Raw genomic sequence first — 24,398 nt, 5'->3', positions numbered from 1 at the left:
CCCCTCTAAGATCCCCTGTGAAATGCTGAACACTGTGTATTTCTATAAAACAGGAACACAGAATATGCATGTATTTATGGGTCTGTTCATAATATTTTCAGAAGGAAACTCAAAGAAACTGACAAAGTTGGTTGTGCCTGAGAAGAACATGGGGGCTGGGGAGAGAAGTGGAGAGTTCTCGGCTTTTGGATTTGGGACCTATTCAGTAAAAAACAAAAAAAATCATAATTAAAACTAAGAAGTATTAGGTATTTAAATAGGTGTCCCAGAAGCACTGGAGCGTGGGATGCATGCATTGGTTGGAGCAGCTTGCCACTGCCACCCACTCTTCCTGGGTTGTTGCCTGGTTGTTCCCTGGGGGTGCCCAGGTTGTGCCAGGTACCACCCCAGACCCAAAGAAGGATCCAGAAAGGAAGGTGCAGAGGGCCAGCAGGTGGGTCTTCCCTGAATGAGGAGGGTCTGGGAGAGATTTCTTAGGAGCCCAGGAGCTCGAGGGAAGGGCAAGGAGGTAAGGCCTGGAGTGAGCATCTCTTTGCCTCCCTGCTCTACTCACCTTCTTTGGCTTCTGCATTTCCACTGAAGATGGAAGAAAGAATGGGCCAGGAAGAACTCTTAACAGGAGGGATGAGAGTTAGACAGCAGAGAGAACTTCCCAGAAGGAAAGGGCTGAGCTAGTTCTCTGTCATCCTTAGTGCTTGGGGCTGGCTGGAGGGCAGGCTTTGTGTCTACTCATCTTTTTCCCAGGCAGGTGTATTTCCCCTTGAACCAGGATCAACAGGCTTGATTCTGGATGGTTCTGCATCAGGGTAGGAGCAGTCCACCCGTCTCCCTCCCCTCCTCTCTGCCTAGAGCTGCTTCACATCCCATCTCTCCGGCCTTAGCCTCCATCACAGGAAATCCTCTTAAAGCAAAAGCCACACCCTGAACTGTCCTGAAAGGGTTCGGCATCAGCTAGGGTAGGAGAGGCCCAGCAGGAGAGCAGGAGGAAAGGTGTGTACCGAGGACAAAAAAGCAGGGAGGCTTCAGCTCTCTTCTCCCCTGGGGTGGGGGTGGGGGTGAGGGTGGATGGAAAGTCTGGACTTTTTTTTTCCTTCTAATTTATTTATTTATTTTTATTTGGCTGCACCGGGTCTTAATTGTGGCACATGGGATCTTTGAGCTTTGTTGCAATGTGGGGGAATCTTCGTTTTCAGCTGTGGGATCTAGTTCCCTCACCAAGGGTCGAACCCAGGCCCCGTGCATTGGGAGAGTGAAGTCTTAGCCACTGGACCAGCAGGGAAGTCCCAAGACTAAGCTTTCAAAGCACCCCAGACACGCCCATAACCAGCCCAGTCTCCACACATCTTCCTATAGGCTGGTCTCAGGCTGACCTGTGCTTTCTCACCAAGCCCCGCCCTCTCTCCGAAAGACCGCCCCCTCCCCAGGATCAAGGATCCCACCCCAACTCCCCATCCTTCTCCAGCCAAAGGGAGCCCTCAGTGAGGAGAGAAGAGACGGGGCTCCCACCCAGCTCCCCGCTACTAACTCACCAGGAGACTCAACCGCAACAAGGCCCTCAGTTCTCAGGCTCCACTTCTCAGCAGTAAAATCCAGTAAACTCCAGAGGTTTGAATGAGGTAAAGTATCTGCAAGGGCTTAGAACACTATCTCTACCTAAGAAGCAGGTCTTTACCGGGATTTACAGGTTATCGGCACTGTTCCTTTAATTTGCTTATTGGGTCAGGAGAGAACCCCAGGGAGCAACCCCACAAACCAAGGGCAAGACGTCCTCAAGTTGATTTAGGGGACAGTTAAGGAAAGGCTGCTAGAACAATGGGCAGGCATCTGAGAACAGTGGGTGCCCGTCTGTCTCCTCGCTTGAGAGAACTCCTCACCTGCCCAGACCCCTGCCCCTCCCTTAGGCAAAGTGTTCATGTATCCATTCGGGAATCTGGGGAAGTGGCAGGGAATGGGTAACGCCCTGGGAGATGTTATTATTTTCTGTGAACTAAGTGGTTTGGGTTTTGTTTTTTCTTTGGCTGTACTGTGTGGCATGTGGGATCTTAGTTCCCCGACCAGGGATCCAACCTGCTCCCCCTGCATTGGAAGCACAGAGTCTTAACCACAGACCGCCAGGGAAGTCCTGACATTATTTCCTAATCTGAGTTATAATATGTATAAAGTGCATGAACCTTAAGTGTACAGTTCAATTAATTTTTACATATGGATATACTCATGTAGCGCTTCCCAGATGGCTCTAGTGGTAAAGAACTCGCCTGCCAATGCTTGAGACATAAAAGACGTGGGTTCGATCCCTGGGTAGGGAAGAACCCCTGGAGGAGGGCATGGCAACCCACTTCAGTATTCTTGCCTAGAGAATCCCACGGACAGAGGAGTCTGGTGGGCTACAGTCCACAGGGTCGCAAAGAGTTGGACACGATTGAAGCAACTTAGCATGTTCAGTTCAGTTGAGTCTCTCAGTCGTGTCTGACTCTTTGCGACCCCATGAATTGCAGCACGCCAGGCCTCCCTGTCCATCACCAACTCCCAGAGTTCACTCAAACTCATGTTCATCAAGTCGGTGATGCCATCCAGCCATCTCATCCTCTGTCGTCCCCTTCTCCTCCTGCCCCCAATCCCTCCCAGCATCAGAGTCTTTTCCAATGAGTCAACTCTTCGCATGAGGTGGCCAAAGTACTGGAGTTTCAGCTTTAGCATCAGTCCTTCCAAAGAACACCCAGGACTGATCTCCTTTAGAATGGACTGGTTGGATCTCCTTGCAGTCCAAGGGACTCTCAAGAGTCTTCTCCAACACCACAGTTCAAAAGCATCAATTCTTCAGCACTCAGCTTTCTTCACAGTCCAACTCTCACATCCCTACATGACCACAGGAAAAAACATAGTCTTGACTAGACTTTGTTGGCAAAGTAATATCTCTGCTTTTGAATATGCTGTCTGGGTTGGTCATAACTTACTTATATAACCACCACCTCCATCAAGATGCAGAACATGTCTAATTCCCAGCACCTCAGAAAGTGCAGACCTCCCCCCATCCAACACCCCTGTAAGGGGGGGGTCACTATTACAGTTTCTACCGGCTTAAATTAATCCCGCCCCTTCTCAAACATCATATTAATAGAATCATACAGCATGAGATGTTTTTGGTGCCCGGCTTCCTTTTTTATTGGCTTCCCTTGTGGCTCAGCTGGTAAAGAATCTGCCTGCAATGTGGGTGACCTGGGCTCGATTCCTGGGTTGGGAAGATCCCCTGGAGAAGGGAAAGGCTTCCCACTCCAGTATTCTGGCCTGGAGAATTCCATGGACTGTAAAGTCCATGGAGTCGCAAAGAGTTGGACACGACTGAGTGACTTTCACTTTCTTTCTTTTTTTATATTTATCTATTTTTAATTTGAGGATAATTGGTGGTTTAGTTGCTAAGTCATGTCTGACTTTTTGTGATTCCATGGACTATAGCCCGCCAAGCTCTTTTCTTCGTGGGATTTCCCAGGCAAAAATACTGGAATGGGTTGCCACTTCCTTTTCCAGGAGATCTCGAGGGATTGAACCTGGGTCTCTTGCATTCCAGGCGGAGTCTTTACTGACTGAGCCACCAGGGAAGCCACCAGGAGGATAACTGCTTTACAATATTTTGTTGGTTTCTGCCATACATCACGGAGAAGGCAATGGCACCCCACTCCAGTACTCTTGCCTGGAAAATCCCATGGATGGAGGAGCCTGGTGGGCTACAGTCCATGGGGTCGCTAAGAGTCGGACACGATTGAGCGACTTCACTTTCACTTTTCACTTTCATGCATTGGAGAAGGAAATGGCAACCCACTCCAGTGTTCTTGCCTGGAGAATCCCAGCGACGGGGGAGCCTGGTGGGCCGCCGTCTATGGGGTTGCACAGAGTCAGACACGACTGAAGCGACTTAGCAGCAGCAGCAGCAGCCATACATCAACGTGAATCAACCATAGGTATACATATGTTCCTTCCCTCTTAAACCTGCCTCCCACCCTATCCCATCACTCAAACCAGTTGTCACAGAGCACCAGTTTGAGCTCCCTGCATCATACAGCAAATTCCCACTGGTGCCTGGCTTCCTTCACTCCGCATTACATCTGTGAGCTTCCTGCATGGTGTTGCATGGGGTTATAGCAATTTTTTTTCATTATCGAGTAGTTTCATTGTATACTATTAGCAGCATTATTCTATATATTGTGTGTAAATACATATAATGTATATATATACATATACATATATACAATCACTATTTACTTAACTTCTTGTTGGTTGGTATTTGTGTTGTTTCCAGTTGTTGGCTATTATGAATGAAGTTGCTCAGAACCATCTTCTGATGAATCCATTAACATTATTTTCAGACACACACTTGACTTTTAAAATAAACAACAATATAACACTTTCTGCTTCCTCCCACTGAGCTGTGCCATGCTGGGATGAGATTGCTGCAAACTCTGCAGAGTGGATGAGTCAGTAGGAGAAGAGGCAGCCTCAGGACCCCCTAGACAGACCTCAGAAACCTTTAACTACAGCCTTGGGTCTTTATGCCACTAGATGAGGCCCTGGCTAAGGTCTGTACCCAGAACCTCGGAGCAGGAAAAAACAGAACAGGTTCTAAAACATGCCTGACTGTGTTGAGCATGGACTTTATGATACATATACTGCATCACAGATGAGGAACCAGAGGTTTGGAGAAGTTGAGCAACTTGGGTTCAAACTGTGGCTCTGCCAGCTGCTAGCTGTTTGGTTTTAGTCAACTTTAAGTTCTCTGAGCCTTCATTTCCTCATCTGGGTTGGGGAAGGTGGGAATGGGGTTGTCAGGAGAATTAAAGAACAGATGTAAATCACCTAACACAGTACTTGGCATCTATAATAATGATTTTTTTTTCTTGTTTATTTTCTTCTCAAGGTCACACAGCTAGTAAGCAGGAAAAAAAATCAAAACCAAAGTTCTTAAAGGGAAGGGGAAAGAGTAAAAAGGAATATTTTTTGAGTGCCAAATTAGGAACTGTGACCATCCTTTGCGTCTCCGCATTCTCCGTATCCGGCATAATACCCCACATACAGTGAGCACTCAATGAATGCTTACTGGATGACGGAGTGGAGGAGGGAACAAATAAACCCAGTCATCCACACCCAAATTGTTTTGAAGCCTTTTTTTGGAGGGGCGACCCACTGGGATTTATTGGGATGGAGAAAGTGGCTGGGTGGTCTGCAGGGTGGACAGGTGTCCCTGGCGAGCTCTCACTTCAGCCAGGAAGGATTTTTGGCTGAATGAGGTTGAGTTAGAGAATATGTGTCAGGGAGCAGGTAGAAGGGAAGGTAGAGAAAGAGACACTGGGAGCAGGTGCTTAAGAACAGTAGGCAAACCACATAGGGAATGAACGGGACTCTCAGGGGCCACGTTAGATATGGGGGCTCCGCACGGAGCTGGCTGGCTGGTCAAGGGGTTAATCAAGGCCCCTGGGAGATAACACAGCCATTCTGTGCCCCGCCCCCCCCCCCAAACTCTGTAAAGGCAGGGGCCAGGCAAGCCAGTTTTGCAAAGCATGTGCAGCAAGGCAGGGAAGCCGTACTGGGATTCCTGCTTCCACCTCAAGAAGGTGGGGCTGCTTCTCCCACTCATTTATCCTTTGGGATGACTCATGGCTGACTTGTTATGAGGTCCGAGGGTTCCAGAGAGGAGGGGCAGCTGCCACCTCGTCCATCTGTGCACGGCCGGGGCTGGCAGCCTAGCAACGCGAGTGTTCCCAGGCTGGCCACAGGGGGGCGAGAGAGAGCCAGTCCCCGGCGTTCAGACCATCTGGGCCATTCCTGGGCCGGGAAGAGCACTGGAGTGGGAGTCTGGGTGGGGGCTGGGTGCGGGACCTCCCTGGACCTCCTGCAGGCTGGCCATCGTGGGCAAGCCCCTTTCTCCCTCTATGCCTTAGCAAACTCTAAAACGGGCGTGGTGGGACCTCTCTTGCCTGAAACCAGGATTGTCTGATTTGTCCTTTGTGTTTATGCCTCAAGTTTAATAAGTCAGGGAAGTTTTCCCAGCTGATTAATGTAGTTAATCACACTCCTAGCTTTGTTCCCCAGAAAGACTTAGAGAAACTGCTTTCCTTGAGATTATGTCTTACAAATCCATCAGGGGTGCAAATTGGGAATAAGAGAACACACAGAGCTAGGCAGACTGTGTGAAATGCTTTGCTTTCAGCCTCTCTGTGAATCCTCATAACCGCCCTTCACGCTGGACTTGAGAACGAGGGGTGTCTTCTCTGATGCTTTACTTTTGTAAAAGCTGTAACTTAACCTGCAGTAAAGCGCCCTCACCTTAACGGCACATACAGCTCAACAAATCTTTAGCTGTATGTACACCTGTGGAACCATCACCCAGACCTAGACCCAGGCATTCGCAGTGCCCCAGAAGCCTCCTCCATCCCATCCCAGTCAATAATCCCTACAGGTAACCTCTATTCTGATTGCAAAATAGTATTTTGTTCCCATTACCTAGATGGGGATACCGAGGCTCAGCAATGTAAAGTGACTTGCTCAAAGTCAAGTGGCTGGAAAGAGCACTATATATGTTTTTGAAGGGAGAGTGTGTTTGGAGAGCTTGAAAGAGAATGCGAGCATGCCAGAACCCAACTTCAACACCGTTCAGCGCTGTCCAGCAGGTTCCCATCCTCCTCCCATCCTTCCCGTGAAGTGGCAGCGGGCTTCAGGAAGGGAAGAACTTCGCCTCCACTGGCAGAGGCCGCATCTTCCCTCACCCCCTCCTTCTCATCCCCACTGGCTCCTGAGTGCCTCACCTTCCCTGGAGGGTCTGCCTGGGAGAACAACAGCTTTAAGACTAAACCCTTTACTTGTGAAGTGATTGAGGCTTCATTCCAGGAGCAAAATCCAGCAATTTCCTATTAGAGGTTAGTAATCTCTCTCCACCTGGAGTGCTGCAGACGGTCAGTAGGAAAACCGGCCCCCTACTAGATCCTCCCTGGGGTCCTGTCTGGGCTTGAGCTGCAAACTCTGCCCCTTCAGGAAGCGACCCCAGTCCTTCTGGGAGCCTCAGCCCAGAGGAGCACCTGAGAGGATGCTCCGGCCACTGCTGTCATTGATATTTGCAAGCCCCTCCTGTGAAAGTCCCTGTGGGGCTGACTCAGAAATTTATTTTAATGCACATATTGTTTTAATCTTGACCTCAGAATTCTCCTTATCTCTGATCCCTTACATGCTCTCTCTGTGACCTCACGAATCGCAGCACGCCAGGCCTCCCTGTCCATCACCAACTCCCAGAGTTCACTCAGACTCACGTCCATCGAGTCAGTGATGCCATCCAGCCATCTCATCCTCTGTCGTCCCCTTCTCCTCCTGCCCCCAATCCCTCCCAGCATCAGAGTCTTTTCCAATGAGTCAACTCTTCGCATGAGGTGGCCAAAGTGCTGGAGTTTCAGCTTTACCATCATTCCTTCCAAAGAAATCCCAGGGCTGATCTCCTTCAGAATGGACTGGTTGGATCTCCTTGCAGTCCAAGGGACTCTCCAGAGTCTTCTCCAACACCACAGTTCAAAAGCATCAATTCTTCGGCACTCAGCTTTCTTCACAGTCCAACTCTCACATCCATACATGACCACTGGAAAAACCATAGCTTTGACTAGACGGACCTTTGTTGGCAAAGTAATGTCTCTGCTTTTGAATATGCTATCTAGGTTGGTCATAAGTTTTCTTCCAAGGAGTAAGCATCTTCTAATTTCATGGCTGCAGTCACCATCTGTAGTGATTTTGGAGCCCAAAAAAATAAAGTCTGTCTCTGTTTCCATTGTTTCCCCATCTATTTCCCATGAAGTGATGGGACCAGATGCCATGATCTTCGTTTTCTGAATGTTGAGTTTTAAGCCAACTTTTTCACTCTCCTCTTTCACCTTCATCAAGAGGCTTTTAGTTCCTCTTCACTTTCTGCCATAAGGGTGGTGTCAGCTGCATATCTGAGGTTATTGATATTTCTCCGGGCACATGCTCTACTCCCTCCTTAAAGTTTGGTGAACACCTTGCCCTGTCCTTCTGATTGTAAGAAGCAGTACAATTCACGAAAAGGAATCCTGGGTCTGGTGTTTCACAGAAATGGACTTGAGTTTCAGCCCTGGAAACTTCTCCACTGTGTGACACTGGGTAGATTGCTTAACCTTTGTGTTGCAAAACTGCTGATGTTACCTCTCTTCTTTCATAATCACAAAATCTCCAGCTTGTATTTTTTTATTTTGAAATATTTATTTGACTGCACAGGGTTGGGTCTTAGTTTTGGCAGGCACATGGGATCTTTTTTTAGTTAAGGCATGCAAACTCTTAGTTGCTGCATGTGGGATCTAGTTTCCTGACCAGGGATTGAACTCAGGCCCCCTGCATTGGATGTGCAGAGTCTTAGCCACTGGACCACCAGGGACGTCTCTAGAACCTCCAACTGTTAGTTCAGCACATGGCCAACCAGACGACACTTCCCGGCCTTTTTTGTATGCATGTTAGGTGACCATATGACTAAGTTATGGCCAATGAGAAATAAACAGAAATGTCATGTGACAGCTTTGAGGAACCTTCCTTAAAGTCAAACTTTGTTTGCCCTCTTCTTCATTCTCCCTCGTCCATCTTCTAGCTGGAACAAAGAAGTGATGGCTGGAGCTTTAGCCACCATTTTGTACCCTGATAACAAGGGCCACACTAGGAGTGGTGGAGAAGCAAACCCTGAGGAATGTGTGCAGAAGAGCTGCCATTCCAGCCTGGGCAGCTCACCTATGGACTTTCACAAAAGCTGGAAAAAAAGCTTCTCTCTTGGGGTCTTTGTTACGTAACCTATTCCTAACTAATATACCTGCTAAGTTTCAGTTTCCTGAGCTGTAAATGAAGATAACCGTTTCTACCTTGAAGATTACTCTGAGGAAGATCAAGGAGGGTAACACAGAAAAAGAGCCTAGTATAGCATAGAAATACTAATTTAATAAAACATACTGTATAAATAGCATATGTAGTATACATAGTATAATAGTAAAAATACACTAAAACATCCCTCCACACCCTCCACTCCGATGTCTGTACTTACTCAGTGCAGTCCGAGCATCCCCTGTGTATCCGACACTGCTCTGGGCACTGGAGATTCAGAAATGAAAGCTGCAGTCACTTACCCTCAGGGGACTCCCAGGTCATGAGAAGTCAAATGGATAAACAGACAGTGTGGCCGGTGCTCAGCTGGTAGAATTGTCACCGAGGTGCAGAGGAGAAGCGTTGGATGGAGGAGGAGAGCAGACTGAGAGGGGGTGGGGCTGGTGGGGGGTGTTTTCTGGAGGAGGTGATCCTAGAGCTGAACCTCAAAACTGGAGGAATCATCAGCCCAAAGGAAGGTCTTCTGGGAGAGGATGCCAAGTGTGCACAGGCGTGGAGGCGTGGCTGCATGAGTCATATTTATGGAACTTCGGGAAGTCATTAGGACTGGAGCCTGAGTGGGAGGAAGCAGCTGCAAGAGAGGAAGGCCTTGACTGCTGTAAGCGTCTATCTTTTGGCCCCGGGGGCTCGAGTACCTGCATGACCTTGATTAATGACAGGAGACTGAAACTGGAAGTGTGTGTATGTTGGAGTGGGAAGATATCTGTAAACACACACACACGCAAATAAGATTATACGTGTATAGGAGACTGTGTTTGTTAGCACTCTGGTTATAAGCAACAGAAACTAATTTAAGGAAGGAAGGTGGAATTTATTATTATAGAGACAGAGGTGTGTCTTGTGGAATCCACTGTTACCATCACAGTTGGGCCCCAGTGTAATGAGGTCTCTGCCCCAAAGGAGCTTAGATTACAGCACCAGCCTCAAGTGGGTTCTGACTCAGGCTCCCTAGAGCTCTCCTTTTCTTCATTTCAAATGCCCAGGCAGAGCCTCTGATTGTCAGAGCTCAGGGCAGCTACCATCCCTGATCCAATCCGAAGGGTCAGTGGACAGGGCCATAGTCAACTAACTTGGCCCCTGGAGACCTTGCCTGTGACAAGAGGGAGGAGGGGACAGCCCCACAGGAGTGGTTGATATGAGAAGGAGGAATCTCAGAGACTAAGATGAGCTCAAGGCGTCCTCATTCTCAATTCAATGTCTTACAACAAATAATAATGGTATAATGATACTCCGTGGCATAATAATGCTGCTAATAGTAGAATAATAGTGGTAAGGATAGGAACCAGGCTATATCGAAGACTTATTCTGTTGCTGGGTGCTGTTCTAAGGATTTAAAGTATATTAATTCATTTATTCTTCAAAACAGTAGGTGCTATCATCATGCCCATTTTTTTTAAGACTTTTTATTTTATATTGGAGTATAGCTGATTAACAATGTTGTTGTTGTTCCAGGTGGATAGCAAATGGACTCAGCCATACACATACATGTATCCATTCTCCCCAAAACTCTCCTCCCATCCAGGCTGCCACATAACATTGAGCAGAGTTCCCTGTACTATACAGAAGGTCTTGTTGGTAATCCATTTTAAATATAGCATCACACCCATTGTACAGATGAGGACACTGAGGTGCAGACAGCTTTTTTTTTAAGCCTGCACATTTATAAGCAAGGATTTGCATCCAGGCAGTATGGTGTCAGATTATGCTTTTGTAATCATGGTGGTGTACCTTCTCATCCCTATCACACAGAAGATTCTACTGTGTGTCACAGAGTGTGTGTTTGAGCCCCTTCCCCACATGTGCATGCACACGCAGCACCACTTAGGTGTGTACCATTCTCTATTTGCTCCCATCCCACAAAGTGCCTGGAATAAAATGCCTCACTCTGGCTGCTTGTGGTCTATATCCCCCTTATACTGGGGCCAAGTGTCCCCAGGCCAAATTTTCCCAAACCTTTGTGATTTCTCTTCTCTCTGCTATCAGAGCTCTTCCCGTGAAAGCATTTGCAACTCATTCTCACAAACACATAAGTGACTGAGAAGAGCGTAAAACACCACCCTATACTGAACAGTCCTTAAAAGCCAGCCCTATGGATGCTTAGACTGGACCACACTCTCTTGCTCTAACATCATCCACAGCTCTCCATTTATTGCAGAACAAAACCCAAACACTAGCATTCAAAGCACTGAATCCAAACCATCTGTTCAGCCTTATCTCCTACCACATACAACCAATGTGTCCATTTTTAAAACATACATAGTTCAAATAAATAGAACTACTTGTCCAGTGTAGCAAAGAAGTGCAGAAGAGAGAGAACTTTGGGAGTTTTCGGAGGAAAAGTGTCCCCAGAGATGGAGAGTGGTTCTGAGAAGTGTTGGCAGAGGGTGGGCTTGGCAAGAAGAACATGGGCTATGAGAAAGATGGGGAGGTGGAGACAAAGGAGGCTTATCTTTCTCTCCACGTGTCCTGCACTCCAAGGCTGGAAGCTAGATGTGATGATGATGATGATGAAAGTAAGAGAGCTCTTGTTTATATTCAGTGAAACATCCAGACACTGTTCTGAGCAGGTAGGTATATTGATGCATTTGATCCGCACCATAACACTATAAAGTAAGCTGCTATTGTCATTTTACAGATGAGGAAACTGAGATCCATGTGGGTAATATATTCAACTCCTCTGGCTCCTCTGATCAGCTCTGGTCTCTGTTAGAGCCCCATTTGACTCTCCCCCTCTCCCAACTCATCTCTTTCTGTCCCTCTTCCTCAGTCAACGAGTGGTGTCTGGGCCTCTCCCTCTTCCTTCTGTTCCTGGCTTCTTTCTGTGTCTGTCTGCTGGCCCTCCCCTCATTTGTTTCGTTCGTACACACTCTTCCTGCTCCAATTATTCATCATCCATCAAAAACTAAAAGGGAAACTGGCCCTGTGACCAAGCTCTGCGCCATCAATAACGTGCTGATGCCTTACCCTGGAGGAAGCACAGAGATGCCTGGGGCTGGGGGGGTCAGGGTAGGAGGGCAGGGTCCAGGTGGGCCGAGGGGATCTTCCTGCACCCTGTTGGCCCTGAATGGGCTTTGGTGTGAAAGAGATGTGGATTTACCCTCAGCTCTCCAGGAAAGTTCTGGAAAACCATCTGGATCTGGATTCCTTACAGTCCAGCTCTGTTTCTGGATGCCTCCCCGACTGTGACAGGGAGACACAGGGTCCGTCAAGTTCCAGGTCCAGGCCTTCTCAGGGTGAGAGCTGGGGGGCGGGGACAGCCCGGGAGGGCTGCAGCAGGAGGGAGCAGGCAGGCAGAGGCTGGAGGAGTCATGAGTCTGATACAAAGAGAGATTCCACGGGGGAGCTGGAGGAGTCACTGAGGGCGGGCAGCTTCATTGCTTCCCACTGCACTTTAGACCCACTCCTTTCCATCTGTCCTCTGGAGGGCCGGGCATGTGTGTCTACCAGCGACAGGGTGACCGAAATAGCTCTTCTATACACCTGGAAGGGCCGAGGCCGTACTTGGAAGTCACTGCTGTGCTGATGGACTGATGTGAAGGTGTGTGGATTGTTCACCCTTCTGTCTTGTCAGTGGATTTTTTTTATCATCTGCATTAGGGTCTCCTAGGATAGTCAAGGGCTTCCCAGGTGGTGCTAGTGGTAAAGAACCCGCCTCCCAATGCAGGAGATTTAAGAGACACGAGTTCGATCCCTGGATTGGGAAGATCCCCTGGAGGAGGGCATGGCAACCCACTCTAGCGGGTTCTTGCCTGGAGAATCCCATGGACAGAGGAGCCTGGTGGGCTACAGTCCACGGAGTCACAAAGAGTTGGACACGACAGAAGTGACTTAGTGTGCACGTACACACACACACACAAACACACACATCCAATGGTCAAATTAGAGAAAAATTTCAAATCAGCCCAAAGACTTCGCACACATGCAACCAGGTCCAGATCCCTAGGCCTTGGTAAATTAGTGGGTCCAGCAGCCATGGGTGAAATAAACATCCTACAGACATGAAGCTGGTTGGTGGACATCTTCCAGATAAGGAACGTACTTTTGAACTGTGCCTTCTACTGACTGTCAAAGATTGGAAATTCTGACAGGAACAGACTGTGGCACAAAGTAGAAATGTAGCAAACACGTATGCAGAAATCAGATTTTGATGAAATCCAAGGGCAGGGGATGGCATTTTAATTTTTTTTTGTGGTAATAACTACAGTAGGAAGTGGGGCGTCTTCCAGGCTTCTGGACTTATGGGCTCAGGATTTGTCCTGTGATTCTAATTCATTTTCTTTGATTTCCTCTGTGTAAGCTGGAATGCTCTGGGAGGACTTCTTCAGGACCACATGAAAGCTTTAAGAGATCTATAAATAGAGTTAAACATCCCAGATTGTTTTCCCACAGATGGCTAAGTGAGGTGGCAGGACCAGAGTAGAGGGGACTTGTCCCTCCTCCCCAACCGCCCCTCCCCACCCCAGGCATGGTCACTGCCATTGCCTTTGCTATCAGGACCTCTGAACCCTGGAGGACAAAGCTCCTCTCCCTTCCCAGCTCCCACCAAGCATGGCATGACTTGGGGGTGTGTGGGGGGGTGTCGGTGGGGGTGGGAGAGCTTTCCACCAGCCCCCAAATTGCCCCCTCCTGGGCCCCTTACCCCATGGGCAGTTGAGTACTAGAAAGAAATTGAAGAATTCTAACAGCCCAGTCTGTAAAAAGGGTTGGGGGCCTACTTCTTTCTGTTTTGGTTTTTTTTTTAGGTTATTGCGGTATAAAGTACAATATCCTTCCCCCACACACACATTTTCCCAGCTTTATTGTGCTATTATTGATATATAACCTATACAAGTTTAAAGTGTACAATGTGATGATTTGAAATGTAAAAATATTGGAAAATGATTTCCACAATGAAAAGTGAAAGTGTTAGTCACTCAGTCGGGTCCGACTCTTTGTGACTCCGTGGACTGTAGCCCACCAGGCTCCTCTGTCTATGGGATTCTCCAGGCAAGAATACTGGAGTGGGTTGCCATTTCCTTCTCCAGGGGATCTTCCTGATCCAGGGATCGAACCTGATCCCTGCACTGCAGGCAGATTCTTTCCTGTCTGAGCCACCAGGGAAGTTTCCACAATAGTGTTAGTTAACACCTCTGTCCCCTCACATAATGAGAATTTTTCACGGTGATAAAATTTAAGTTCTACTCTTTTACCAAATTTCAAGTATATAATACCGTATTATTAATTATTGTCACTATGTTTTACATTAGATTCCCAGAATTTGTTCATTTTATAGGTAGAAGTTTATATACTTTGATCAATATTTCCCCATTTCCCCCACTCCCCAGCCTCTAGCAACCACATTTTATTCTTTATTTCTATGAGTTTCTATGAGTTTGGGAATCCTGTCAGTAAGAAATTGCTTCCTTCATGGGAAATCTCAAATTTATTGAGAAGTCCTTCACTTGGGGCATCTCTACCAATGGAGAAATTTTGGAGAGAAATTGGTACTCAAGGAAAACCCCTTTGTTGGTTTCTTGGTGGGTAGTCCTTGAGGCTGGGCTGGGTAAACTGGGGCCTAGAGTGTGAGGCGGTGGAGAGAGGCTTCTGGATGGAAGAGGTCAGGGTTCCTGGTGTTTAGTCCAAAGGTTGGAAGGTCATTTACTACTTCCAGTACAATGTTAATATACTTTAAGAAACTGAATGGGGAAGCAGGATAGATTAACTCGGTGGAGACTGAAAAGACTCCATAGGACTTTTTTTTTTTTTTTTTTTAGGAACAAATGACTTTATTTATTCGTTTGCTTATTCAGTTCAGTTCAGGCGCTCAGTCGTGTCCAATTCTCTGCGACCCCATGAATCGCAGCACGCCAGGCCTCCCTGTCCATCACCAACTCCCGGAGTTCACTCAGACTTACGTCCATAGAGTCGGTGATGCCATCCAGCCATCTCATCCTCTGTTGTCCCCTTCTCCTCCTGCCCCCAATCCCTCCCAGCATCAGGGTCTTTTCCAATGAGTCAACTCTTCGCATGAGGTGGCCAAAGTACTGGAGTTTCAGCTTTAGCATCAGTCCTTCCAATGAACACCCAGGACTGATCTCCTTTAGGATGGACTGGTTGGACTTCCTTGCAGTCCAAGGGACTCTCAAGAGTCTTCTCCAACACCACAGTTCAAAAGCATCAATTCTTCAGCACTCAGCTTTCTTCACAGTCCAACTCTCACATCCATACATGACCACAGGAAAAACCATAGCCTTGACTAGACGGACCTTTGTTGGCAAAGTAATATCTCTGCTTTTTAATATGCTGTCTAGGTTGGTCATAACTTTCCTTCCAAGGAGTAAGTGTCTTTTAATTTCATGGCTGCAATCACCATCTGCAGTGATTTTGGAGTCCCGAAAAATAAAGTCTGACACTGTTTCCACTGTTTCCCCATCTATTTCCCATGAAGTGCTGGGACCAGATGTCATGATCTTCGTTTTCTGAATGTTGAGCTTTAAGCCAACTTTTTCACTCTCCACTTTCACCTTCATCAAGAGGGTTTTTAGTTCCTCTTCACTTTCTGCATTAAGGGTGGTGTCATCTGCATATCTGAGGTTATTGATATTTCTCCCGGCAATCTTGATTCCAGCTTGTGCTTCTTCCAGCCCAGCGTTTCTCATGATGTACTCTGCATATAAGTTAAATAAGCAGGGTGACAATATACAGCCTTGACGAACTCCTTTTCCTATTTGGAAGCAGTCTGTTGTTCCATGTCCAGTTCTAACTGTTGCTTCCTGACCTGCATATAGGTTTCTCAAGAGGCAGATCAGGTGGTCTGGTATTCCCATCTCTTGAAGAATTTTCCGCAGTTTATTGTGATCCACACAGTCAAAGGCTTTGGTATAGTCAATAAAGCAGAAATAGATGTCCTTCTGGAACTCTCTTGCTTTTTCGATGATCCAGCGGTTGGCAATTTGATCTCTGGTTCCTCTTCCTTTTCTAAAACCAGCTTGAACATCTGGAAGTTCACGTATTGCTGAAGTCTGGCTCGGAGAATTTTGAGTATTACTTTACTAGCGTGTGAAAGTGAAGTCGCTCAGTCGTGTCCGACTCCTTGCGACCCACAGACTGTAGCCCACCAAGCTCCTCCATCCATGTGATTCTCCAGGCAAGAATACTGGAGTGGGTTGCTATTTCCTTCTCCAGTGTGTGAGATGAGTGCAATTGTGTGGTAGTTTGAGCATTCTTGGGCATTGCCTTTCTTTGGGATTGGAATGAAAACTGACCTTTTCCAGTCCTGTGGCCACTGCTGAGTTTTCCAAATTTGCTGGCATATTGAGTTCAACGGTTTCACAGCATCATCTTTCAGGATTTGAAATAGCTCAACTGGAATTCCATCACCTCCACTAGCTTTGTTCATAGTGATGCTTCCTAAGGCCCACTTGACTTTACATTCCAGGATGTCTGGCTCTAGGTGAGTGATCACACCATCATGATTATCTGGGTCGTGAAGCTCTTTTTGCTTATTAGGCTTATCATTTGCAGCACTAGGGATCTTTAATTGCAGCATTTGAACTCTTAGTAGGATCTAGTTCCTGACCAGGGATCCAACCCAGGTCCCCGAATTCAGGAGCTAGAGGGTCTTAGCCACTGGACCACCAGGGAAGTCCAGACATCACAGAATTGTGTAGCCTCTCTCCCTCACACTTCCCCCTTCCTCTAGTCCTCCCACTCCCCTCCTTGAGACATTTTTGATTATCACAGCTGGGAGAGTGGCCGCTGCTGGCATCTGGTGGGTAGACACAGGACAAACCCCCACAAATGAATGATCGGTCTTAGAATGTCAACAGTGCTGAGGTTAAGAAACCCCAGTCTAGGGCAACAGGGCCCAGGCTGTGGAGGGGTGAGTAGACCCGGGGATCAAGTCCTGGTGAGGAGGCCATTTGTGGCTCTTAGCTTGATGGGCAAAGAAAAAGCCATTCCACTCTATTCCAAAGATCCAAAAGTTAGAGAGGATGATGAGGGGCCTTCCAGAACAGGGAGGATGTAGGGGGGACTTGGGTAAGAGGGACACGAAGCTGGTCACACTGCTATTGTCTGGGCTTCTCTCTCCACGGCTGATCTCAGGGGCGGCATTACTGGAGCCCATTACAACCCTAACCAGAGACAAATACAGTAGCATTAATTTAATTTTATTTACATTTCAGAGTCATTTAGAGGGAATACATTGAACTGAAGTTGATTGAAAGTGTCCTACAGGATAAGCCCTGAGCTTCCTCAGGCTGCCAGACCTTGATGAATGATGGCAGCGGGTTTTGCCCAGAGCACGGCCCCCCTGGAAGGCTGGGCAGGAGATGGGAGCAAGCAGCGAGGGGGCAGCTCCCTCCCTGGAAGCCAGAGGACCCCCGTCCCCTCCCCCTTTTCTGCCTTCAGCCAACTCCTTAAACAGTTTGCCCTTTCTCCTCTCCAGCTCTCCTATGAAGGCCTAGGGTACATTCCTCCCGCAAATCCATCCTTTAATTCAGTTCAACTACAGCAAGTGTTAATTGATCTCTGACACTTGGCTAAATTCTAGGGATCAGAGATGAATAAGTCACCTTGTGGACGTTGGAGTCAGGGCTCAATTTCCAGTTTTATTTCCATTAAGAGTTTTTTGATCGGGGCAAGTTATTTATCCTCTGCGGGTCTCAATTTCTTCATCTTTAAAATGAGACTAAAACAGGAAAAACCAAAGCGCTATTTAAGAGAAAGCCGATACAGTCTCTTCTACTTCCTGAATAGGAGGTTCTTTCATTCAGGAAAACACTTTGATGAGTCTCCATAGGTGATTTTGGCAGGAAAGAGCGGGTGCTCGGCCTGGCCTGTAGGCTAAGGGGAACGATACTGTTTTGCATAACAACATGGGGTGGGGGACAGACAATCACATGATGAAGGGACCTGGGAGGACCCACCCAATGACAGAGGCTGGCCAGTGCACTTCTAGGGCTCGTGACACCTACCAAGGAACTTCAGGTTGTTTTCTATCCTGTGTTATAATTCTCCCAATTGACTCCAAATCTTCAGTAAAAATCAACATCATCATGATGTGTTAGTGACACTTCGAGGGGATGAAGAAAGACAAGACGGGTGGTGTCCAGTGTGGAGCAGAGTGTTGCAATAAGAAGATAGTGACCAAGGAGCCCAGGGTCAACATTAAGGGCCACATGAGAGTAGAAATGGAGGGTGACACCCACGGAGTGTGTACTCTGGCTGGTATTGCTCTAGGAACAGGCAACACTCCTCTACGGTGACAAGTCAGAATGGTGGTTAGGGGGTTTTGTTAGTGGTGGTGTTAGGTTTTGTGGGGGACTGGCTAGGATGGGCTTTCTGGGGTACCGGAGATGTTCACTTGATCTGGATGGTGGTTATGCCAGGGTATACATGTGTGTGAGGGGATGTCAATCAAACTGGTCATTTAGGGTTTGTGTACCTTTTTATATGTATATTATACCTCAATAAAAATGGACAAGCACTAGAGAACCACCAGACTAACAAGTTACAGAGTTGTGCAATCCTCAACACAGCCTTTCTGCCCATTGGCTTTCATTCCTACCCAGTCTCTGGCAACCACAAATCTACTTTCTTCCTCTATGGATTTGCCTTTTCTGGGCATTTCATATTAATGGAATCATGAATATGTAGACTTCTGCATTTTTCCCTGAGCATAATGTTTTGGACATTCACTCATATTGTAGCAGGTATCAGTGCTTTTTTTCCTTTTGCTGCTGAATCATATTCTAATAGAGAGATATATCATTAACCAATTAATGAATATTTGGGTTATTTCCACTTTTTGGCTACTGTTTGGCTATTTGAATATTTTCTACAAGTCTGTGCAGACATATATTTTCATTTTCTTGGTGGGTAGATTCTAGGAGTAGAATTGCTGCATTGTATAGTAAACAAATGTTTAGCCTATTAAGAAACTGCCAAACTCTTCCAAAGTGGCTGAGCCTTTCTACCTTCCTTTCTGCAATGTATGAGAGTCCCAGTTTTCCTGCATTCACTCCAGGACCTGTTAATGTCTGGCTTTTTGCTTATAGGCATACTAGTGGTTGTGAGTGGTATGTCATTGTGTTTTTCTAAATTATTATTATAAAATATTGGCTATATTCCTTGTGCTGTACAATATATTTTTGCATCTTATTTAATTTTTGAATTTTTTTTTATTGCACTATAGTTGAGTTACAATGTTGTGTTAGTTTCTGCTATACAGCAAAGTGAATCAGTTATACATAAACACATATCCAGTCTTTTTTAGATTTGCATTTTTCTAATGACTAAGAGATTCAGCGTGGGTGGCTGCGACCGGCGCATTTAGTGCGGGCGGCTACCCCATATCCAACCAGTCCATTCTGAAGGAGATCAGCCCTGGGATTTCTTTGGAAGGAATGATGCTAAAGCTGAAACTCCAGTACTTTGGCCACCTCATGCGAAGAGTTGACTCATTGGAAAAGACTCGGATGTTGGGAGGGATTGGGGGCAGGAGGAGAAGGGGACGACAGAGGATGAGATGGCTGGATGGCATCATTGACTCTATGGACATAAGTCTGAGTGAACTCCGGGAGTTGGTGATGGACAGGGAGGCCTGACGTGCTGCGATTCATGGGGTCACAAAGAGTCGGACACAACTGAGCGACTGAACTGAACTGAATGACTAAGATGTATGTCTCCGCTGGTGAAATGTCTGTTCAAATCCTTTGTCCATTTTTAAATTGGATTGTTTGTCTTTTTATTATTGAGTTTCAAGTATTCTTTATATATTCTAGATTCCAGCTCTTTATCAAATATATGATTTGCAAATATTTTCTCCCAGTCAATGGCTTGTCTTTTCATGTTTCTGATGATATCTATTTTTTTAAAGGGTTTTTTGATATGGACCATTTTAAAAGTCTTTATTGAAATTGTGAACAGTATTGTTTCTGTTTTATGTTTTGGTTTTTGGCCACAAGGCATGTGGAATCTTAGCTCCCTGACCGGAGGTCGAACCCACACCCAGTGCATTGGAAGGAGAAGAAGCCTCAACCATTGTACTGCCAGGGAAGTCACTGATGGTACTTTTTAAAGCACAAGTTTTTCTGGACTTCTCTTAAATGAAGGTGAAATAAATTGCTGTCATGTCTAAGACTATTATTTGGGTTTTACGTTATAAGCAGAAAAATAACACAAGCCTATTTCCCTTCTCCAGGTAGCATGGCCCATAGGCCCATAGGTAGTGTGTGGAGTATGCCTCAGGAGTATGAAAGAGAAAGTGCAGATTTCTAAGTGGGGCACCGGGCAGGAAGCCTATTGGGGTAGCTGGCGGTTGAGTTAGGGGGTGAGTCAGAACGTTCTTCCTTAGATACCTCATCTGTCAGCTGTGTTTTCAGAGGGTTCCTGCTCTCTCAGTGTGGCTAAACTTGGTTCCTTCATCAGCTTATTGTTTTTGTTTATTTGGTGGCAGTGGGTCTCAGAATGTGGGATCTAGTCCCCTGACCAAGGACTGAACCCGGACCCCCTGCACTGGGAATGTGGAATCATAGCCACTGGACTACCAGGGAAGTTCTCTTTCACCAGTTTTTAGGACACATTTTACCAATCTCTGTATATTGTGGAAAAAATTTGAGGGGTAGACTCCAAACACTTTCCTAGAGGAAGAGCTTACAGCACACAGTTTCATAAGCCTCCAATATATCAGATAGTTCTCCCCCAAACTTCCTCTCTGGCTAGGCTCCCAATCTAGAAACCTCTCCCTGCTGCCCTAAGCCAGGATCCTTTTCCTGGCTCTCTTTCCTAGAATCTCTGCAGCAGGACATTCGCTGCAGAGTGGATCAGTTTGTCCTAGCTGCCACCGCTGATCTGACTTCTTCCCTCCCATCACAGACCAGGTCCTAACTCATGGATGATCCATTACTCTGTTCTGGCTTCAGATACCCAGAGTGAATGTGAGGCATCTTCCACCTTCCAGACCTCCTGATATTTAAGGGAGCTCTCAGATGCCAGAGCATCTTTTCCTCCATCTTCGAAACACACCTTTGCGGAATGCCTGCCAGGAACCATGCTCCGTGACAGTGTTTTAACTATATCGCATCATTTAATACTCATAGCAGGCTGTGGTCTCAGTGACCCATTGCACAGGGGAGGTAACCAACTCCCAGAGAATGAACAGCTCTATCTAGTTCACTGCGTAGTAGAGGATAGAGCCAGGACGTCCACCTAGGTCTGTTGAGCCACAGTCAAAAGGCCACAATCTTCTCTTGGCCACTACATAACAACCACCTTTGAAAGTTTCTGTTGTGTCCTGGTCTATAGACTCAGAACTATCACTAATTCTCCTAGATCCTTATCATGCCTTTTTACCAGCCCCCTGGAGCACTCAGCTTGGAGTCCACTAACCTTAACCCCCCTCCCCATTCCATAGCCTAGGGGCTTCCTAAGGCCCCCATCCCAAGGGCAGGTTTTGGGCAGGTTTTGGGGTGCTTTCTTTCTCTGAATCTCTCAAAACCCCTGGAAATATTTTAATTTTGAGCTCTTTTTTAGGTGAAACATTCACACAGAAAAGTGCATAAATCATACATGTGTAATTAATGAATCTGAACAAACCGAATGCATCCGTGTAACCAGTACCCAAGTCAAGATATGCTATATTACCTATTCCTAGCCCCTAGAAGTCCCTTTAGTGCCTTCTTCCAATAATCACCTGCCCTCTGCAAGGGTAACCATTCTCCTAACCCTGTACAGCATAGATCAGTTATGTCTGATTTTGAGCTTTACATTAATGGAATTATGCATTTTCAAATCAAGTATTTTGCATCTGACTCCTTTTGCTCCACATTAATTTAATATGAATGGTTCCTGTTGTCATGTGTAGCAGTAATTTGTTCACTCTCATTCTGAGAAGATCTGGGAGGAGATGGCAATTAGTTATCATGCACTGTGGAATCAGAGTTACGGTCTCAAATCCTGAAAGTGAAAGTCGCTCAGTCCTGTCCTACTCTTTGCGACCCCCATGGACTATATAGTTCATGAATTCTCTAGGCCAGAATCCTGGAGTGGGTAGCCTTTCCCTTCTCCAGGGGGTCTTCCCAACCCAGAGATCGAACCCAGGTCTTCCACATTGCAGGTGGATTCTTTACCAGCTGAGACACAAGGGAAGCCCAAGAATACTGGAGTGGGTAGCCTATCCCTTGCATCTTCCTGACCCAGGAATTGAACTGGGGTCTCCTGCATTGCTGGAGAAGGCAATGGCACCCTACTCCAGTACTCTTGCCTGGAAAATCCCATGGATGGAGGAGCCTGGAAGGCTGCAGTCCATGGGGTTGCTGACTGAGCGACTTCACTTTCACTTTTCACTTTCATGCATTGGAGAAGGAAATGGCAACCCACTCCAGTGTTCTTGCCTGGAGAATCCCAGGGATGGGGAAGCCTGGTGGGCTGCCATCTATGGGGTCACACAGAGTTGGACACGATTGAAGTAACTTAGCTCCTGCATTGCAGGTGGATTCTTTACCAACTGAGCTATGAGGGAAGACCTCAAATCTTTACCACTTAAAAATTAAGTCTTTGGACAGCTAATTTAGCCCCCAATACTTCAGTCTCCTTATCTGCAGGATGAAGAAAATAAAATTTCTCTTGCATGGTAGCTGTAAGGTTTATATTTACCGCAATAACCAAGGTACATAAAGCACCTTCCAGAGTTACTTGTAGGTGGAAATTATCCAAAAAAAAAGGGTCACATTATTATTCACCAATGACTTATTTGCTAAATGAACTCTGAGAAGGAAATAGAACCGCGATGGTTTTGAACTCCACACCTGGGTGCACATGTGCACATGCACACCCTACACACCCAGGTTTACACCTGTGTGCACACCTTTGCCTGTGTATATACACAACACACTCCCGCTCATACTCCAGCATGAGCAGTATGCAGATTTTTCCTTCCAGCAGCTCTCTAAAGAAAGATACAGCAGATGGGACTGGGTCTGCTGCACCACTGAACAGCCCCCACATCAGAAAGTCATAATCATTGAATCCATCATGTGGTGTGGCCTTGGCTGGGCCACCGTTCCTCATCCTGCCTGATGGGCTGTGGAGGAATGGTCCTCCTCCAGAGCAGGGAGCAGACATGGGTGGGCAGTTGCCAGGCAGTGGAGCCAAGAGAACAGATGGCAGCTTCACAGCCTCCTCCTCGCCCCGTTCCCTGGCTGCAGGGGAGAAGCCCGGGCAGCATGGGTCCAGCGGGCACCTCCCCCCTTCCCTACGCCGGCCTGCACTCTGTCCTCTTAATGGGCTTTGGAGTAACACAGACCAGGCCACAATCCTGCTCCAGCTCATCACCTGCTAGCTGGGTAACTTTGGATGGATGTGATGAGTAGCCTCTGAGTGCCCTTAACAAACCCTAATTCTCTAATCCTATTGTAACCTTATCTCTGCTCCCTAACTCCTAATCAGAAGGTAACTAGCTTTACTGGATTAATCATAACCTTAGGAAGAAACCCCTGGATAATTTTACCAAATATCAACCCCCCCCCCCAACAACTACACACACACACACACGCGCACACTGTTCCAGCTATGGCAGACACTGCAGGTGCCCCATCCATATCCCTCAGGACAGACCACTTCAGAATGATCCCATTACTGCAGGCCAAGCCAGTCTCTGCGCCTCTTTGCCTGAAGGCTTTCTCTGAAAGCTTTTTCTTGTGCTCTGCCAGCACAAGGCTGACTGAAGTGCTATATGTAAATACTCAGCCTCCCCTCCCTCAGATGGGATACCATTAAGGTGTGATGGGATACCATTAAGGTGTGATAGGATACCACCAAGGTGTGATTTTATCAAGTTTTTGCAGGACTAGTCACTAGTCACTGGGAGAACTCTAGCCACTCCCAGTGATAGCTGCTTGATGACACACCCTTTATTGGCCACTTCACCACCCCTATTAGTATTCTCTGTATCTCCCAATCCTTGTTTCAGGGCCAGCTTTTGTAGGGGGAAAGGAATCCAGTCTAAGACACCAACCTTTGCCTTTCAACCCCATCCTGGACATCTAAGCCTCTTCCCCAATCATAACCATTTACCTAAGCCACCAGTTCTGCTTGGTATTATTCCAAATTCCTTCTCCTGACTCCCCAGCCTAGTCCTTCCAATGCTGGCTTTCTCCCTAATTTCAACCTAACAATGAATTCTAAGCCTTTCCCCTAACCACTCCACCTTCCTCAAAGACCTTTGGTTCTTCCCACTGGGTCGTGAAGCCCAGCCTGGCTGCATGTAGTGGTCGTATCTCCTAGATACTGTCTGCGAACTTGAGCAAGGGACTTGATGGGGAACTTCAGGCCAATCTCTGGGGACTGACAGAATTATGCTGCCACTACTTCTGGCTGTTTTTCCACCTCTAGACAGGAAATCAGAAAGGTGGAGGCAAATCCCCGGTAAGTCACCTCAGGGAGCTCAGGACTGGCACCTGAGCGCTAAGGAGCTAGGCTGACCCAAGGAGGCAGAGCTGAGCCTG

General features: G+C 47.0%; 1 long non-coding RNA gene across 1 annotated transcript; it reads left to right on the top strand.

Moving 5' to 3' along the window:
- Positions 1–1,499: 1,499 nt before the first annotated feature.
- LOC123465043 lies at positions 1,500–20,037 on the top strand. The gene is made up of 2 exons (XR_006640119.1): positions 1,500–1,616; positions 19,860–20,037. It is a non-coding gene; the product is annotated as an uncharacterized LOC123465043 (long non-coding RNA).
- The last annotated feature ends 4,361 nt before the right edge of the window (positions 20,038–24,398 follow it).

Source organism: Bubalus bubalis, chromosome 2 (assembly GCF_019923935.1).
Source record: "Bubalus bubalis isolate 160015118507 breed Murrah chromosome 2, NDDB_SH_1, whole genome shotgun sequence".
Taxonomy (NCBI): Eukaryota; Metazoa; Chordata; class Mammalia; order Artiodactyla; family Bovidae; genus Bubalus; species Bubalus bubalis.
The sequence above is the reverse complement of the archived record's forward strand: the minus strand, read 5'-3'. Positions and strand labels throughout refer to the sequence as shown.